General features: G+C 53.0%; 1 protein-coding gene and 1 long non-coding RNA gene across 4 annotated transcripts in view; one reads left to right on the top strand and one right to left on the bottom strand.

Moving 5' to 3' along the window:
• Nucleotides 1-1,879: 1,879 nt before the first annotated feature.
• Nucleotides 1,880-8,840, bottom strand: LOC114485119 (uncharacterized). Its single transcript, XR_003678599.2, has 3 exons — nt 8,625-8,840; nt 5,591-5,655; nt 1,880-1,936 (listed from the first exon to the last, which is right to left on the bottom strand). It is a non-coding gene; the product is annotated as an uncharacterized lncRNA (long non-coding RNA).
• Nucleotides 8,841-8,999: 159 nt separating this feature from the next.
• Nucleotides 9,000-20,159, top strand: part of LOC114485118 (unconventional myosin-IXb-like) — a 33,191-nt gene continuing 22,031 nt past the window's right edge. For 2 of the 3 annotated variants that reach the window (XM_055083117.1, XM_055083118.1), the window contains exon 1: nt 9,570-9,641. The gene's annotated coding sequence lies outside the window, so the exon portion shown is untranslated. Of the gene's footprint in view, nt 9,082-9,569; nt 9,642-20,159 lie in introns of those variants that run through there. The other variant, XM_028485797.1, reaches the window with a different exon arrangement.

Below are 20,159 nucleotides of genomic sequence, written 5' to 3'. Positions count from 1 at the left end.
TTTTTTAATGCGCAAAAGATTTGAAAGGACACATCACCAAAGATATAGTACTGGCCAATAAGCATATGAAAAGATGCTCAATATCATTAGTTGTTATGGAAATGCAGTTTAAAACCACAATGAGATACCACTTCATACCCACTAGAATGGTTTCAGTCCTAAAGTACTGACTCTCCTCTGTGGCTCATAGGAATGTAAAAAGGGGCAGCCACTTTGGATAACAGCTGGGCAGTTACTTACAAAGTCAAACAGACATTTACCCTACAATTCCCCTCCTGGGAGAAATGAAAACACATCCACACAGAATTCTGCACAGGAATGTTTAAGGTGGCTTTATTCACAATTGCCAAAATCGGGAAACAAACCAAATGTCCTTTGCCAGGGAATGGCTGTGCACACTGTGGTCCATCCGTACAGTGGAACACTCTTCAGCCATCAGAAGGAACTAGCACTAACTGTAAAAGGCAACGACAGGGAGGGACCTTTATATGAAAGCAACCAGACTGCAAGAGTCTGCATCCTGGGTGGCACCTTTTAAATGAGCCTACTGCAAAGGCAAAGCTACAGGGACAGAAAACAGATCATGGTTGCCTGGGGTGGGGAGGGGCTGGTTCCATGGGAGCACAAGGGGACTTTGCAGGGGGAGGGGGGTGACAGAGTGTTCTCTATCTTGACTGTGGTGGGTCTGTGACTGGATGTGTTTGTCAAAACTCAGAGAACTGTACGTTGAAGAGTGACACTTCCTCTATGTAAATTACACCTTAATTTAAAAGATGAAAAAAGAAAGAAAACAGAGTTCTCAAAGATCTAAAATACTAGAACATGCAAACACATGGGGGTGCTGTAACCAAGTTTGCCAGGCAACGTTAAAATTATGAAGTGTGGACTAGTATCCTCTGTTGAAAATCATTTCAATACTGTAAACCACGGACTCTGGGTAAGGATGTGTCAATGTAGGTTCATCGATTGTATATATGCCCCACTCTGGTGCGGGATGTTGACAACAGGGAAGCTACGCATGTGAGGGGGCAGGCGGGGGGTGTATGAGAAATCTCTGTACTTTCCACTCAATTTTGCTTTGAACCTAAAACTGCTCTAAAAAAATTAAGTCCATTAAAAAAAATATCACTCCAAGAAGCATATCAGTTTGCGTAAAGGTATCCTTTTTCTTCAAGCCAAATCTTAAGCCACATTAACCTGCCATTCACCCCACCAGAGTAAAAGAAAGGCAGCAGAAATTAATATTTAACTAAACTTTATCATAAACAAAGATTTGGAAAATGGAATAACACAACCTTCACCACACTATCAGTACGTACACACTGAAACAAAATATGTCATTGGGTAATCTAATGATTATTTTCATTAAACGTCACACAAAGCAGGTTCCCAAGTTGTTAAGTGTTTCATGCCATCATTTTCAATGGTTTCATCATTTTTGTGGTGTGGCTAGTTCACTGAACTCTTCCTGTAACACTGGGTGATTCAGCCATGTCTTTTTTCCCCTAAAACCCTTTCTCTAAAACCCTACGGGTATTTTTCACAATACCAGCCAAGGCCAGGTAACCACGTGCCAGGCATTAGACAGAATTGTTTCAGGACAGAATCCAGAAAGGAATTACCGGGTTGAGAGACAGGAATAATTTTAAGATTCACTAGAGATCATGGTTTTGCAAAATAGATTCTCAAAGTAATCAGCCACCCATGACAGAGATCCCTGCCTTGGCACGAAGGGCATGACAGCCCCAAAGGCAACTGGACCAAGTCCCCAAAATGCTTCTTTCAGGACCAGGCTGTGCCTGGCCAGCGTGACTTGTCTCAGAATTCCAAGTTCGTCAGAACTCTGTTCAGAACTGTTTCAAATGTACATTGTATGTTACCTTTCTGGTGGTTTTCTTCTCATACTGCAAGTACCGAGACTCAACCACTCTTCCACCTGTGGGGGACACACTGTTGGTTTATAATAAAACTATGACATAGACTGTGAGGACCCACCATGCACGTAGGATGCCCACCCCCCCACCCCGAGAGCTGGGTGCTATCAGCCCTCCCCGCTCAGCCTCAAGCATGTATGGGACACCTACTGTATGCAAGAACATATATGGAGGGAGTTCCCTGGTGGTGCAGCGGTTAAGAATCCGCCTGCCAATGCAGGGGACACAGGTTCGATCCCTCGTCCGGGAAGATCCCACATGCTGCGGAGCAACTAAGCCCGTGCACCACAACTACTGAGCCTGCGCTCTAGAGCCCGTGAGCCACAACTACTGAGCCTTCATGCCACAACTACTGAAGCCTGCGCACCTAGAGCCCGTGCTCCGCAACAAGAGAAGCCACCGCAATGAGAAGCCCACGCACCACAACGAAGAGTAACCCCCACTCGCCACAACTAGAGAAAGCCCGTGCGCAGCAACAAAGACCCAGCACAGCCAAAAATAAATTAAAATAAGTAAATAATAAATTCTCTTTTAAAAGCTTTTTAAAAAGAACATATATGGAACACCTACTGTATGCAAGAACATTTATAGGATACCTGCTATATACAAGCACCAGGGCTAGAAGCGGAGACACAGAGACCCACAGGAGCTATGATCAAGGAAGATCAGGAATATGTGCCAAAGGTCAAAACAGAAAGTGGACTCAGGGGCAGGGCAGGGAAAAGAAGAAAGATCTTCCAAAGATGGCCACCTGCTCTCCTCCTCTTCCCTCCCCAACTCACTCCCTGTGGTCAAGACCCCAACTGCCCTTCTCCCCCACAAGCCCATCTATGACCCACTCATGGTACTGCCTTTCACATCCCCCACCTCCCTCCCCTAGCTCAGGACCGCTCTCCTGAGACACATTAGGCACCGACGCTCGTCTCGGACACGGCTGTATCCCTTGGTGACAGCCCAGCCCCAGGTGCCCTTCCATCCTGACCCTGGGGCACTGAAGGTGTGTGAAGGAAACCCATGTGTCCCCCCCAACCTCCAGGGGCTCTCGCTGCAGCCCCTGTGATCATCCACAGTCCTCTGTTCTGATCCCCCACACCCTCTCCCAGACCCTCCTGCCCACTTCCTACACCGGGCCATCCCTCTGGTCAGCTGGTAACCTGTTTCCTACTTCATTGGGAAGACAAAAGCAGCCCCAGGAGATCCTCCCACCTGGGCATCTAGCTGCCTCCCAACCTCAGGGCCATATCCTGGGCCCCCCATGTGGAGAGACCTCTGTGCTTTGGGGTAAAACCAACCCCCCACTCTGGGTGCTAGAGCCCAGCCCTCACTCCGTTAGGAAGCTGCCCTGGCAACCCCTCTGCCCCTGCCCCACCCTGTATCACCCCACTTCCTCTCTCCAATGGTCACACTGCTCATCCCCCCCGCCACTTCTCTGCTCCCCTTTGCCATGCCGGATCCTCTTCTCCTCTCTCCTTCCCTTGAATCCCCCCGCACCCCAGCCTGGCTCTCACAGTCACCACGGCACCAAAGAAACTCCTTTCACCCAGACCACGGAGATCTCCCTGCTCTGATGCCCACCCGCCCTCCTCAGTCCTCGTTCTGAGCCAGCGGCAGCGCTGCACACAGCGCTCACTTACACCCTCCTTCATTTTTTTTTTTAAATTTATTTTATTTATTTATTTTTGGCTGCACTGGGTCTTCGTCGCTGCATGTGGGCCCTCTCTAGTTGCAGTGAGCAGGGGCCACTCCTCGCTGCGGTGTGTGGTCTTCGCATTGCAGTGGCTTCTCCTGTTGCGGAGCACGGGCTCTAGGCACGCGGGCTCAGTACTAGTAGCTCACGGGCTCTAGAGCGCAGGCTCAGTAGTTGTGGCGCACGGGCTTAGTTGCTCCGCGGCATGTGGGATCTTCCCGGACCAGGGCTCGAACCCATGTCGACTGCATTGGCAGGCAGATTCTCAACCACTGCGCCACCAGGGAAGCCCTGCACCCTCCCTCCTGAGACACTCTGTCCTCTAGGCTGACTGGCCCTCTGGCAGCTGCAGCAGGCTGTCTTCCGGGTCCATTAGCTGGTGAAGGGTGAGTGCCTCCAGACACCTTGCAGGTCCCGTGTCACCTGATCCTCCAGCCAGCGGGCACATGCCACCCCTGCCGCCTTCACGACTCTGCTCGGCCCAGCCCCTCCCTTAGGCCGGAAGCTACCCCCATCCTGCTGTTTTATCCACAGCAACTGTCACTGTCCAATACACCCTGTGTCTCCTTATGTCTCCTGATTCACCGCCTGTGTCCAGGGTGGCAAGCCCCCTGAGGGTAGGGATTCTTGTCTGTTTTGCTTGCTGCCACGTTCCACCACCTCGCAGGGAGGAGGTGCTCAGCAATGTGTCAAATACATGATTCTGCACTTTTCCTAGGTGCCCCCAGAGCTCAGGGGTCTCACTTTTTACTAGGGAGAGTGATGTGGTCAGTGTCACCTGCCTTGACAGTTCAGTCCCAACACTGGGATTTCAACTACATTATCTTCATGCCCGAATTTGCATCTTTCTTTAGATGGGGGTTGCAGCCGCAAGCTCGAGTGGAAAAGAGGTACAACCACAGTTAACAGGCTGCCTGGAGCTGGACACGGAGGTGTTGGTTGCCCCGGGCGTGCCCCAGGCAGGGATGAGCCGTGCCTGCAGGGCCCGTGGCTCAGACATTCAGGCAGGAGGCACCTAAGGGTTGAGGCCAGGACCAGGCGGGGTCCAGGGGAGAGAATCGAGCCACACCTAGGGTCTGCCACTGGATGTCCAGTGAAGGATTAGGGCAAAGGACACCCCCAGTTCCAAGAGGGGGAGACCATCCTGCATTGGGTCTTTCTAGTACCATCAGCAAATGGTAGGAAGGAGGCTCTGGGTTCCATGCACAGTTGAAAAGCAGTTTCAAGTTTCTGGAAAACTAGAATGCACCTGTTTGTTTTCAACAGTGGTGGATTTTCCACAGAAGCAATGTGACAATGAAGGATATAATTTGCGTCCAAGAACTAGACCCTGTGTAAATATAACAGATGTTACAGACCAGATCATCCAGCGATGCTGTGATGCTATAGCATATAAACCTCTAGTCATTTGGAACTGGAATTCTGTTCCAAGTTCTCTGAGACCCGCACTAGTGCACAGGCATAAAAAATACTTCATCATTAACAGAGGCTTGAGATACAATGTGGGAGATCCTTGGGTCTACAGCCCCAAACTGGGCACTGCCAAGAGTCGAGGGGGGCTGTTGATAGTGACCCTGGACCCACAGGTAGACATCGGATATGTGGGCACCCCCAAGGGTCTGACACACTTACTGAGAAGAAACAGACTTTGATGTTTCCTAACGAATTCAGCTCACACTCTCCTCACCCACACTTGCAAGTGATGAGTCCTGGGTACAACCCGTGACCCCCATGGCCGGAAGGGCCCACTGCCCTAGATGATCCCCACCAGGTCCTGCCACACCCCTGGCTGCAGGGCTGGGTAACCAGACTTGGGGTCCCCAAAGGTGTGACTAGAAGGGGGTAAAGCCCCAGCTCCCTGCTCTGGCCTGTTTTTCTCTTCCCCCAAAGCACTTACTGGGGGGGAAGAAAAAATCAGTTTTTATTCCAGTGGATTCCATTTCAAAAGGTAGATTCCAATTTTACTCACCTTGTATTCTTCTTCCTCTCGTCTTAGCGCCGCTAGGAGTACTGGGACCCCCTGCAGAAGGCTTCCTAAAAGAGGGAAACAGGGGTCTTGTTAATGCAGTTGGATAGAAAGCTCAGGGAAGCCAGCCAGGAACCTGGGCTTCCTCGGGACAGCCGAGTCCCAGCACCCACCACCCATGCCCATCTCTGCGAGGTGGGGCCGCCTCCACGGCAGGAGGAAAACGGAGCCCCAGCCCCGTCACCTGGGGACAACACCTACGTGAGAAGAGCGAGCATTTTTGCCGAACCTCAAAGGTCTCGATCTCATTAATTCGTCGGGCGTTTGTGTGTCAGCTGTATACCACTGAGGATACAAGGTGAACAGCAGACAAAGCTCCTTCCCGGAGAGGGATGACCAGGCAAGCGTGAAGAGGGAGCACTCCAGACAGGTAAAGGGGTGGGGATTGGGGGTGAGTGACAAAGAACCATTTGTTCAGGTACGTGAGGAAGGATCTTCCCAGACAGGGATCACCAAGACCAAGGGCACAGGCGCAGAGGAGAATGATGTGGAAATTGGAACTGATCAGCCCTATGGCTTAGCTGGAGAAGACTGAATTTGAGGAGGGGGTGAGGGATGATACAAACATTCAGTCCCTAACAGCCTGGCAGACAGGAGGCACTTGATAAATATTTGTCAGACAAATAAGTCAGGGGTGCTCACTTGAGGGCAATTCTGACTCTTAGGAGACATTTGGCGACATGTGAAGACACCTGTGATTGTCACAACAGAGGGGGCTGCTATCGGCTCAGTGGGTGGAGACCAGAGATGCTGCTCAACACCCTACAAGGCACAGGACGGCCCCCATCACAGAGATGATCGCACCCCAGATGTCAACACTGTCAAGGTTGGGGGACCCCTGGCATGGTGAAAGAGTGATTGGGAGCGTGGGATGGAAGTCTGCTGCAAAACTCCTGTCGAGAAATAATGAACCCCGGGGCTTCCCTGGTGGTGCAGTGGTTGGGAATCCGCCTGCCAATGCAAGGGACATGGACATGTTCGAGCCCTGGTCCGGGAAGATCCCATGTGTCACGGAGCAACGAAGCCCGTGTGCCACAACTAACTAAGCCTGCGCTCTAGAGCCCGCGAGCCACAACTACTGAAGCCCGTGCGCCTACAGTCCGTGCTCCACAACAAGAGAAGCCACTGCAATGAGAAGCCCGCACACCACAACAAAGAGTAGCCCCTGCTAGCCTCAACTAGAGAAAGCCCGTGCACAGCAATGAAGACCCAATGCGGCCAAAAATAAATAAATAAATAAATAAATAAATAAATAAGAAATAATGACCCTGGATATTATTAAGTTCTAAAAAGGAATTAAGTACTGATAATGCTGAAACGAATTAATCTCAAAAATGTTATCCTGAGTCAAACAAGCCAGGCACTAAGGCCACGTGGTGTATGATTCCATGGATATGAAATGTCCAGAACAGGCAAATCCACAGAGACAGAAAGCAGACTGGTGGTTACCAGGAGCAGGCTGAGGAGCATGAAGGATGGAGGGTGACCGCAAATGGACACAGGGTTTCCTTCTGGGCTGATGAAAATATTCTAGAACTAGGTAGAGGTGGTGACCGCACAACGTTGTGAATGTCTTATTGCCATCGAATTGCTCGCTTTACAATGGTTAATTTGACGTCATGTGCATTTTGCCTCAATTAAAAAGAAGAATGAAGCCTGACATGATAGAGGAGAGGGTCCCATGAAGTAGGAACCACTGACTAGTCAGCTGGTGGGTGTGGGAGAGTCGGGGATGCCTCCCAGGTGTCCAGTCTGGGCGAGCGGGATGCCAGGCAGGGGTCTGGGCGCTGTAAATCCTGCTGTCGTCACAAGATGGGCTCCACTGGTGACAGCAGTGGTGGTCCCCTTGCTCAGCTCACTGCAGCCAGCTTCTGTGTAGTGGGCTCTGGCGACTCCAACGTGAGACCCAGGCCATGCTAGGGGGCACCTCCAAGCCACAGTGGGGAGAGGCAACTTAACAAATGCTGGCTGCGTGCCAGCTGCTCTGCTCCTTCATGGAATCCTCCCCACCCTACAAATACCTAACTGCTCGCCTGCTTTATCTTTGTTTTCCAGACAAGGACCCAAGGCTTATACAGATCACCCCTGGGGAGTCTCAAAGCTGGAAACCGACAGAGCAACGATTCCCTCTGGGGTCTGAGCCAGGGCTCTGGAGCCAAACCAAATGGACTTAGGCCAAACCTGCAGGGACACGGGGTGGGGATTGGGGTGTCACTACATATATTCCAGCCTCAAGTACTTCCCCTGAACCTCGGAGAGGTTAACGTCAATCTCACAGTTAGGACAAGGGGCTGTGGAGTAAACAAGTGATTTCAGATGGCCCACTAAATTTTAATTCGCACAGGCACAATAAACATCGGCAGAATGAACAAAGCCCAGGAATCACGCCCGGCACCAGGTCATTGTTCGACGTCTGTCTCCTTTTTTCTTGCTGTGTGAGCCTGGGCAAATGACCTTCCCTCCCTAAGCCTCCATCATCTCATTTGTAAATGGGGAGAATAGAAAAAAGCGTGTGGGAGAATGAAAGGAGATACTTCAGTGGTCCAGCAGTTGTCCACTACAAAGCGGTAATCGTAATAGCGACGGATCACACTTAGGGGCCAGACACTATTCTAAACGCTCTTAAGCCTCACACTAGGCCTACAAAACTGAACGGCGGCGTCATCAGCCCGCTTTCGCGACGGAGGAAAGCGAGGCACGGAGAGGTTAAGCCACTCGCCGGAGATCGCCCCGTATCGAAACGGCTGACCAGGGACCCGAACTCGCCCTGAGGTCCTGAGCCCACGCTCCCGAGCATGCGCAAGGCCTCATCCCACCTCCCAGAACTTGCGCATCCTCGGTGGTTCTTGGAGGAGTCAGATCCGGACTCACCCCAAGGACCCTCCCTCCCTAACTCTGCTGCCCCTCTGTCCCCAGCCCTCGACCAGGGCCCTCCAGCTGGCACCCGTAAATCCAGACCCACGGCGCCTCAACTCACCCAGCACCACGCCCCGAGGTATCCGCCATTTTCCCGCCTTCAACTCAAAGGCCGGCTCTTCAAGTCGAATCCCCCCGCCCCCCCCCCCGACCAGGCCATATTGAGAAGCTATAAGAGGGGTGGCCGCGGGCCGTGTAGAGCGTGGCTGAGGGCGGAGCGGGCGCCTCCTGCGCGCGCGTCTCTCTGTCCTCCCCTCACACTTGTTTTCTCCCAGCAGCGGCAAGGGGCGGTGACGGGGCCGGGTCGGAAGTGATGGGCGGGGATTCGTGTTTCTCCGCCCCCTTGGAGCCCTGGAGTCACGCCCCCGGACCCGCCCCTCCGGAACCCGGAAGCGGGAGCGCGCAGGGGAGCGGCGGGAGCGGCGGGCGCGGTGGGGCGGAGCGCCCGAAGAGCAGCGGGCTGGCTGCCGGGCGGGGACCCGGGCCGGGACCGGCGGCGCGCGGCGGCCAAGGCCCAGGTGAGTGCCGGGCGGCCGCGGGTCGAGTGTTTGATCTCGAAGCTCGCATCGGCGGGCTGCCTTGTAGAGGGACGGGGCTAAGGGTTAGTTGGGGGGGGCGCGAAAGCAGGGGTCGAGGAGGCGGGAAGGAGCTTGGGGGTCGTGGAGAGTTTGCAGGAGACGGAGTGGGAACGGGACGATGAAGGAGAAAGTTGATGTGATGGGCCTGGTGAGGGAGTTTTTGGGCGGGTGTGGAGGCAGATCTTGTGGCTTTGAGCAGCTTCTCTGAAGAGGACGTGGCTTAAGTGGTAGTTGGGGGGTCGCAGGAAACGGGGCTGGGAGGGGGAGAAGCAAGGAGGCGGGGTTGAGAGGCCCAGGCTGGGGGTTGAGAGGAGCAAGGCCGGTGGGGGAACAGCTGGGGTGCGATTGGGGGGGAACGGTGCAGGACGGCCTGGGGGGCATCTGCCTACGGTGAAGAGGTAGAGGAATGGTGCCTGAGGGAAGGCAGCGCCTGGGACTCAGTGGGTACTGGATAAATGTGAGGGGCTCTGAATCCACTGGTGCGGTGGCCGGCCGAATTGGTAAGAGGGGAAATGGGGGATGGGAGGGGAGGCAGAAGGGGGGTAGAAGCCATGGCAAGAAGTGAAGTCTGGTCCAGGGATAGCCTGGGGAGGAGGGGAGGAAAGGAAAGGATTAGAATGGCCCCGTTCAGTCATTGGGGTGCAGACCATGGAGATTTGGGGGCCCGTCTTACCCTCTTGGTTCATCTTATCCCTGACTTCACCCTCAACTGCTGGGTGACCCAGGCTAGTTTCAGCGCCTTCTGGGCGGTATTCAGGACTTGAAAACCCAGCACTGTCCTCCTAAGAGCGGACTGGCTAGAGCCTGGGGATTCTAGGGAGCAAGGAAGGAGCTCTTGGGCACCCCCCACCCCAGCTATGGGGCCGGAACTGGGTTTCAGAGGGGGCGGGGGTGGATGCGCACACAGCCGCATGTGCTAGGCTGTCACCACCTCCTCCGAGTTGCATCCTTGGACTTAAATGGGTAAAACGACATACAGGAAATCTGTCCCCCGGTGGCTGTGAGCTCAGCCTGGGAGAGGCACGGTAGCCGCAGGCAGGCGCCTTGTAGGCCAGGAGTCTTTAAGGGAAAGCTTCTCCGACACCTCTTTGTCTGAGGTGGGAGCTGGTGGGGACATTGTGCCTTACAGTTGGAGGGTCCCAGCTCCTACCTTCCTGAGGTATGTTCTGGTCTTGGAGTCTCCTAACGCTTAAGGCATCCAGGAGCAGTGGGAGGTGACATGGGCAGCTGGAAAGTTGTCTGATGGGCCTGGCTCTGGGGAGGGCCTTGCTCTCAACCGTTTTGATCAGCATTAATTTCTCTTCTTTCCTGACCCTGGGGATCCTTGTCTGGGACCTGCTAGAAGGGCCAGGGAGCCTGGGTTTATAGTGCGTTCAGGACACGAGTCTGGATAGCTTGAATGTAAAGAGGGCCACAGAAAGATAACCACCCCTTTCACTTCGAGAATGTCCTGGCCCTTATGGAAGCTTCCGTAAGTGAGACTCTCAGCCTCGCTTGCCCCAGAACACATGATTAGAGCCCACAGTCATGCTTCGTGCTGGTTCAGAGTATGGGTCTGCCCTGGCTGGGACACTCCCCCTCCCCCTCTCCCCCCCCACCATGAACTGGACCAGAATCTTCTGGTTCCACAGCCCTGCTGTTGTCTCCTTCCTCCAGGAGCGTGGCCAGGCAGGCTGTCTTGGAAGGTCTTGTGTTGGGGGTCCTAACCTCCGTCAAGTCTCTTTGTCTGTTTCTTTACTTGCAAAATGAATGGATTGGCCTAATCAGTGTTCTGCAACTTTGAAACCCAACCTTGGGGTCTCCAGCACACAGTCCTGTCTAGTTTTATGCAGCCCCCAACAGGTGAATCCCCACCGCGGTGATCCACTTTTGGGCTTTCCGTCCTACAGTTTATATCCAAATATGATTATCTTACTGCTTCCTTATCTTTCACGTGGGAAATTGCAGTGCCAAATGTGCTTTTGCACATCATACCTGTTCCCAGGGTTTCAGCTGCGTCCTTCTGGCTGGAAATCCCTGGGTGAGACCCTCCCTCAGGTCCAGGCCTGTGACTTGGTGAAGCAGGTGCGGGCTTGGGAATCTCCCCATTCTGTTTCACTGTAGGATCTGTCTTCTATCCCCAACAGAGGCTTGTTAACTTGCCGCTTCGCTTTCCTTGTCTCCCTGAAGTTGTGTGTCTTGGGTGGACCCAGTTCAGTGAAGCAAGGGCTGATCATGCAAGGTGCTGTGGGCTGGGTCCCAGGGGCAGAGATGAGCCCTTGTGCCCTGGGGGAGGGACATTCTAAGTAGGCCGCCCTCCCCAACAGGAATAATGGAGTTCAGAGTAGTTGGTCAGTGCAGCAACAGAGGTGGCACAAGAAGTTGTGGGGACAGAATCAGGAACGACCAGCACAAGCTTCAGGGCATGGGGGTTTCCAGCAAGTTTCCTCAGGAGAGGTGGCTGGCCCTAAGCCAAGCCTTGAAGGATATAGAGGTGTTAAACCAAGTGGGGAAGAGGGAACCACATAAGCACGTCCATGTGCAGCACTTTATTGAGCATCTTCTGTGATAGATGCTTTTATACCCAACTCTTTTATTCTGCCAACCAGCAGCAAGGGGATTGCAGTTCCTATTTTCTCGATATAGAAACTAGGCTCAGGCAGGTGACGACTTCAGAGATGTCTCCCTGTGCTTTCTAGAAGTACGAAGGATCATTAGTAACCTCACTTTGGCGAAGACCAAATTGCTAGAGCAGTTTCTCAACTGCAGCACCATTGACATCTGGGGCCGGGTCATGCTTTGCTGTGGGGCCACCCTGTGCATCATAGGGTGTCGAGCAGCATCCCTGGCCTTCACACACGAGATGCCAATAGTACAACCCACCCCAAGTTGTGACAACCAAAAATGTCCCCAGACATGGCTGTGTGTCCCCTGGGGGACAGGAGCACTGCTCTGTAGTAAAATCTGGTTCCCGCTCCAGGCCCACCATTGCCTCAGTGGGTCTTTGGTGTTTGTTTGGCTCCCAGCAAATTGCTGCCAAGGGTAGGCGTGGGGAAAAGAGGCCAGCAATTGAATTCTGCCATCCACTCGGTTCTTAATCTGGAGTCCTGATAAAAAGGAGACACCACTGGGAATTGACTGAGGGGGAGTTAGAGAACATGCCCTGAGAATGTTCAGCAGAGGAGGAAGAGGAGGTGAGCTGGGGCCGTCATCACTCGCTGGCACAGCAGATGCCATTGTCTGTCTCTTCTTTGTCTTCCCACTGACCTGGATTTCTGCAGGAACCGTCCTTGTCTCGGAACAAATTGTTGCTTTTCTTCCGAGATTAGAGGTATCAGATTCTCCTCTCAAAGAGCTACTTTGGAGGTAGCCCCAGATCACTGTGGCTCTTGAAGCCACGTTATCTTCTCCCGTTTGCCCTCTTGGCTACAGACGCCAGTCCATCCTCAAGCACAGACTAAGTTTTGCTGTTCATGTGTCCTCCTCTGCTTGTTCGCGACCGTGACATTGCTGCTTTAACTCCAGGGGAGGAAACCGCACATTCTGGGGCCGTCTGACCCCTTCTGGATGCTGCCCTCCCCCCAGTCCCCATCCACCAGCCCTTTGTGCACCCAGCATCCCCAACCAACTGTGCCAGGCAGCCCCTGCTCGGCCTCCCCGCCGAGCAAGACAGGCCCTTCTCTCTGCCCTCGTCCCGGAGACGGAGGGACAGAACAAAGGGCTCTGTCTGAGCACCGCCGGGCCCCCAATGAGCCAGCGCACTGCCAGCCGAGGTGCAGAGCCCATCACTTCACCTCTTTGCTTTTTTTCATGTTGGCCCAGAAAGAGCCTTGGAGATTAGGCATGTCTCAAAAACTCAGCCGATGAGTTTGGGTTCTACTCATTTCCTCATTGAGACTCTGAGCCCGAGCCCCGATGATAAATAAAGTAGTGATTCAAGGGTTCGGCCTGTGGCTTAGTCGGAGCAATGAATAAGCTGTCCTGGTCTGACTCATTCGTTTACATCCCAGCTCTGCCCCGTTTCTTAGGGTTGTGTGTGCAAGAGGGAAGCCAGCTCCAGGCATTTCATGACTGTCACTGCCGCGTGTGCAAGTTTCCTGGGGCTGCCGTAGCAAAGTACCACAGGCTAGGTGGCTTAAGCAACAGAAATGTATTGTCTCATGGATCTGGGGGCCAGAAGTCCAAATCAGGGTGTGGGCAGGGTTGGTTCCTTCCAAAGGCCACAGGGGAAGGAGGCATTCAGGCCTCCCTCCTTGGCTTGTCAATGGCTGTCTTCTCCCTGAGTCGTTGGTTCCTTCCAAAGGCCACAGGGGAAGGAGGCATTCAGGCCTCCCTCCTTGGCTTGTCAATGCCTGAGTCTTCACCTCTGTGTGAGTCTTCACCTTACTTCTGTGTGAGTCCGTGTCTGATTGTCCCTTTGGATCAGGGCCCACCCTAATGACCTCCTTTTAACCGAATCACCTCTTTAAAGGCCTTGTCTCCAAATACAGTCACATTCTCAGGTTCTGGGAAGTAGGACTTCAACATAATGAATTGGGGGGGTAGGGGGCGGGCACACAATTCAGGTTGTAACACTGGGTAGGAGACAGATTTCATTTTTATTTAGTGAGGGAATTTTCAATAAATAATGGTACTTATAGAGAATAAGTTCGTTTAGTTTTGTCTCATTCATTTAAATAAACATTTTAGGGTAGATAGGCAGGTTGGCCATGTCAACTTTGGAAGTGCCCTGTTAGGGAATTTTCCAGATCTTGTACAGGTCCTTATACTTGGGATGACAATACAGAGGCAAGAACAGGACTCAGGGGGAGCAGACCTCATGGGACTTCACAAGGGGTGTGTTTAGAGCCAGGCCTGGGAGACAGTGTGTGCCCGCCCAGGGGCCGGCCAATGTTTATAATTGGGGTGTACGGGGGTCCGTGTCCTCAGTATTGCCAGGGTCAAGAGGGGAGTCCAAAAACAACCCATTCATGGAACAAAGTGACTTTGGGACCGGCTGCTGCCACAGGTGATGAGACAAAAGAAGTTTCTGGAAAATCTGAAAGTCATTCCGCAAAAAGCGTTAACAAGCCAGGTGCAGATTTGGCTCTCAGGGATACTGAGGGAGCGGGAATAGCCCTCATCTCTCTGCTTAGAGCACAGATGTCCGGCCAGCAGTCATGTCCACGGAAGTCAGTTTACCAGCCCGGGGAGGGCCATGAAGTACCCGGCAGCAGCGAGCTTGGAATGGGAGCCTAGGCCTGGCTTGAGCTGGCTGATGGAGGAAGAGGAAGGCCCAAGAGCCCTGGCATGGTCATCTGCCTCCAAGGCCATTGCTACTGCTGCTGCTTTCTCGCAAACGAAAGCAGGACAGCGTCAGCATCAGGACCCCCCGGGGCTTTGCCACGATCTTCCTACTCATCTCTCAGAGCCTCTCCATCCCATTCGAGGGTGGACGGAACCTGGTGAGCCCAGAGGAGACTTTGAGATTTTGCTTCTCAGATCCTGGGGACGCACCTGGGGCTTTCATTTCCTGGCAAGCATGCCAGCGTCCAAGGCCACTGCTTGGGAAGATCACCGGAGTCCTGGGCTGTCACGCGGAGATGCTGTTTATCAGAACGCATGACACAAAGAAAGTGTAAGAGCGTAGGCTGGCCCACAGACCCTCAGGGGGCTGGTCCCTTTCCTCCTGGTGGTCTCGAGGGAGTCTGCCCCCTGGTTTAGCAGGGAGAGGAGAGGATGAAGGTGGGGAAGCTAAGGAACAGGGTATCTGGAGTGGAGAAAGTGGCCTGAACGGGGGCAGATGGCCCTAGGCCCCAACAGCTGGGGCAGTCACCCCACAAGGCCAGCTCCCTCTCTTGATCCCTCCTTCTAAATATTGTGTAGTCAGGTGAACATGGGCTTGGAATCATGCTAACATCTTGTGTGCCTGTGAGGCCCTGGGGAGACCCTGAACTGTGCAGACATTTTTCTTATTTATTTAAAGCATGCTTTCTCAGCCTTGGCATTGGTGACGTCTGGGGCTGGATCATGCTCTGTGGTGGGGACCGTCCTGTGCATTGTAGGGTGTTGAGTAGCGTCCCTGGCCTCCACCCACCAGATGCCAGTAGCACCTGCCCCCCAAGTTGTCACAACCAAAACTATCTCCAGACATTGCCAGGTGTCCCCTAGGAGAAGAGTCACACCCAGCCCCCAGTGACCGGGCTGGCACAGCAGCCTCCAGAGCCCTACCCGGGGATCTGAACTGCCTTTAAAAGCCAAGCAGTGTTCCCTTGTTCTCCGGGAGCTGCTCAATCTGGTCTCAGGCAGGGCTTTTGTGTGTTGTCACCGCAGCTCTGCCCGTATAAGGTTCTCAAGGTGACTTTCCACCGGGGCGTGATGACAGGTGGACCGTGTCATTGGAGAGGAGGGTCCCAGAGGGTTCTCCTCTGCCCGCCCAGATCCACTTCCCAGGCTACTTTCCATGTCTTTATGAGCCTAATGGTCAACAGGGAAGGACCCGGAGCCCAGCCCCCCACAGGGCCTCGCGGCTCTGCCTTCCCCTTGTAACCAGAACCTACCTGTGTCCCATGGGCCTGACCCGAACCACCATCCGTCCCCGCAACCCACACCTGCAGGAGCCGCCGAATACCTGCCTCCCACCCCGGTCTGCCTGCCGCACTAGGCTTGGCTGATCCCTTCCTGATGTCACTCATGTCTCGGTCCTCCCTGTCTCCAACCAGCCAGGGTTCCCCATCAGACTTGCATGAAAATCCGGACTCCTTCCCATGTTCACAAGGCCCTGTGGGATCTGACCTTCCTGACCTCGGCCCTTCCCCCTCCTGCCGGCCACACTGGTCCCCTTGTTCTGAGGCCAGCCCCAGCTGCCCCTGCCCATGGCGCTCACCACCCTCGCCTGGGCCGCCATCTCCAAGCTCAGCCCGTCCATCCTGTCTCACTGCGCAGGCCTCGGCAACTATGTCCTCTGAGCGCCTTCCCGCCTCCTGGTTAATCCAAAGTGCCCACCCTGCTCTGGTCAGTTTCTGTCCCCATGACGGCACTGCTGACGTCCAGGGCCAGATGATTCTCTGCTGTGGGGGCCTGTCCTGCACATTGTAGGGTGTTGAGCAGCATCCCTGGCCTCCACCCACCAGATGCCAGAAGCACCTCCCCTCCCCCCCATAGTGGTGGCAACCAAATATGTCTCCAGCCATTGCCAACTGTCCCATGGGGTAGGGCAGAATTGCCCCCCCCCAGTCCCCAGCCCATTGAGAGCTGCTGCATGAACACACTGCATTTTTCCTGTCCAAAGCACTATTGCTGTTGGAAATGCCTCTTCTCTGGTGGGTTGATTTGTCAAGTTCCCTGAAGGCCAGACACTGCCACATTCTTACTCTATTTTGCTGCCAGCCTGGCCTGGCCCGGGGTGGGGTGTGGGCAGTGGAGAAACATTTGTTGACTGGACAGACTTTGAAAGAAGACAGCCTCGTTGGGGACATAGCCGCAGACCCCAAGGAGAGGGAGGGATCAGCCTCAGGGACAGGTGAATGGACCAGGCTGCCCCAGCACTTGCCTGGAGGAAGAGCTTTCTCTAGGACTCAGACCGGTTGGGCCAGACTGGAAGGCCTAGGGGGACGAATTAGGGAAGTAAGGGACAGTCATGAGAGGGTGTTTGGGGTGGGCTTCTCCAGGGATATTTAAGTAAGGCAAAAGAGAGGTGGTGGCCGTTCCTGACCATGGCCTCAATCAGAGCATCCAGTATCTTCTGCACCAGACCCCTGGATTCGTGTCCTGGGGCTGCCGTAAATTGGTACCACAAACTGAGTGGCTTAAACAATAGAAATTGATTCCCTTGCAGCTCTGGAGGCCAGAAGTCCAAAACCAAGGCATCAGCAGGGCCGTGACTCTCCAGAGACTCCGGGGAGAGACCCTTCCTTGCCCCTTCCAGCTTCTGGGGGCTCCGGACGTTCCGTGGCCTGTGGCCGCATCCCCCCCTCACCCAACCTAAACCCTAAGCTGTTCTCCAGCTCTGAGCTGCCAAGACTGAGAAACATACTTCTTTTGTAGCTATTTCTCAGCATGTCCATCTTTCCAATAACTTCATGTGATCATTTCCTAAAAAAAATCCCAGCAGGCTCAAGGAAACACGTGTGGAAAAGTGGAAACGTGCTGACTTCTAAACGGTGTCTCCTAACTGATTCTGCTGTAACGCCGGCCTTCTCCTTTTAACTTGAGGATGATTTCATCCAATAAACATGTGGCTTCAAATTATGGCCTTATATAAACGAAGCGGCTATGCTACACTTTTTGGAGGCCCCCGTCCTCCTTATTTTCCAGGCAATTCCAAATCATTCGCCAAGCTGATCGGCAGAACCTCACTTTTTCATGCATGAGACCTTGGCCAGGCCTTGAGAACGGCTCATTCACATTTGTCCACTCACCCCAAGGGCCGAATTTTTGGTTGCCTCCCCCTCTTCCCTGTGCCTCCTTTCTCTGAGAGCATGAGAGAAGGGCCCTGAACTGAGGCTCACATCCCCTCCAAGCGCTGAAAGGACACCAGTATGGCCTTTGCAAAAGTCTTTTTAATTTTTCAATGTTCAGGTTTTTCAGCGGGAATTCATTTTATCGTGAACAGAAGATTGGCCATTAGTAACATTTAGATTCACAGTGATGTGCAGCCACCACCTCTATCTAGTTCCAGAACATTCCCATCACCCCAAAAGGAAACCCTGTCCCCATCAGCAGTCTCTCTCATTCCCCCTCCCCCAGCCCCTGGCAACCACTAATCTGCCTTCTGTCTCTGTGGATTTGCCTATTCTGGACGTTTCACGTCAATGGGATCATACTTGGTATCTGGCTTCTTTCACTCAGCCTGATGTTTTGGAGGTTCATCCACATTGTAGGGTGTGTCAGCACTTCGTTCCTTTTTATGGCTGAGTAATATTCCACTGGGTGGGTGGACCATATTTTGTTTATCCACTCATCCTTTTTTTTTTTTTAATTTGGCTACTCCAGGTCTTAGTGGCGGCACTCGGGATCTTTGTTGCCACGTGCAGGATCTTCTTTGTGACATGTGGGATCTCTTAGTTGCACCATGCGAACTCTTAGTTGCAGCATGCATGTGGGATCTAGCTCCCTGACCAGGAATCGAACCCGGGCCCCCTGCATTGGGAGCTCGGAGTCTTAACCACTGGACCAGCAAGGAAGTCCCATATCCACTCATCCTTTGATGGGCATTTTCCTTCCACCTTTTTGGCTCTTTCATACAGGAATTTTATAGTCTGCCAAATTGGTTTCCATTTTGTGATGAGGGCATAGTTTTCCGATGAGTTCCAGGTAGACGGATCCTATCAGTTTAGGGACAGGTTTTGCTTCCTCATCACATTGCGTGTGCTTCCGTGAGCTAATATTAGTCAGAAGGCAGAACAGGCATTTTAACTTCGGAGCATTTGAAGAGGCGGTTTGGCTCAAAGACGGACACACGGGTTTTCAGGACCCGCTGCCCCCAACACACGGCTGCAGCATGCAATTGCCACTTCGCCGAGCTATCCCCCCTGGGAACCCAGGGCCCCCAGTTCCTCAGTCCCAGACCTGCTTCCTTTCATTCCAGACACAATCTGGGGATTCTTGGGGTGCAGGTTTCATATCCACTTGTGGAAAGGACCTTAAGCCACAGCATGACTGGCTTCCAGGTCTCAGACTCTGTTAAGACTCTGTGAGGAAGGCGTGCTTAGAAGCCAGAGAAAACATCTGAGCTCCTCCAAGAGAGATGTCACTGTTTAAGGACATCCCATGAAGCTGTAGTAATCACAGTATGGCACCACGCAGGTATCAACAGCCCAGAGGCAGACCCGCGTGTGTAACATAACTTAACGTATGATCTTTAACAAAGGAGCCTCCCTGGTCTGGGGAGAGACAGATTCTTTAAGAAAAAGCATTAAAACAGTTGCTTCACTCTTTGGAGACCATCTGGATTCTCCTTGCACTTCCCATACTGTACCGGGTTGACTGGTGTGCCCCAAAATTCATTCTACCCGGAACCTCAGGATGTGACCTTGATTAGAAATAAGGTGTCTGCAGATGTAAAGATCTCAGGGTGGCTTCATCCTGAATCCAATAACTGGTGTCTTTATAAGAAGAGGGGAGGACACAGAGACAGAGAAGGCCTCCATGTGATGTTGGGCCAGGAAATCGGAGTGATGCACCTACAAGCCAAGGGTCACCGGAAGCCAGGAGAGTCATGGGACGGTTTCATTCTCAGAGCCTCCAGAAGGAGCCAGCCCTGCCCACACCTTGATTTTGGACTCATCCAGAAATGCAAGACAGTACATTTCTCTTGTTTTAAGCCACCTGGTTTATAGTATTCTGTCACAGCAGCCCTAGGAAACTCTCACACCCTCCAGTATAATTTCCAGATGGATAAAGACTGAAATGTAAAGAGTAAGTCCAGGGAGGGAGGGGAATACAGAGTGTGGTTCCATGTTCATCAGCTCTGGGAGGGGAATGTGCGATAGACATCATGAAACAAATGACCCACAGATCGGACTGCCTGGAAAATGTAGAATTTTATCAAAAAACACCATACACAAAAGTAAATCTGTATGAATTAGATTCGTCAGACGTCACAGAGTTAATACCCTTTCTATACAAAGAGTGCCTCCAAATCAATGAGATAGGTAGGCATGGTTCAGTGGGAAAAAAAGGGCAACTGACATGAACAGCTTCCAGAAACAGAAAAATCATTACTGAATACAGTGAATTCTCAAAAAACCCAGCCTGACAGAGGATTATAAGTGACAGAATGCTCTTTTGTGCCCACTGATGGCCATGGGTTGAGAAAAATATTGATCCTCGGTGCCAGTGAGGATGCTTTGAGGCAGCACTTCTCAGGCTACCCCGGGCAGACCGCTCACTTGGGTGGGCCTCTCCAGAAGTCACTTTGGCAGAAGGGGTCAGGGGCCTTCATAGTGAGGATGTAGAGTGGATCAGATCAGCCCAGTGTGTAGGTTCAAGTGGTGCCACCTGTAGAATGAGGAGTCTCTGGGTCTAAGAGGGTACATCCGCATTGGGAACAGAGCTGC

Source organism: Physeter macrocephalus, unplaced genomic scaffold, assembly GCF_002837175.3.
Source record: "Physeter macrocephalus isolate SW-GA unplaced genomic scaffold, ASM283717v5 random_509, whole genome shotgun sequence".
NCBI lineage: Eukaryota > Metazoa > Chordata > Mammalia > Artiodactyla > Physeteridae > Physeter > Physeter macrocephalus.
This window is presented reverse-complemented; position numbering and strand designations above follow the sequence as displayed.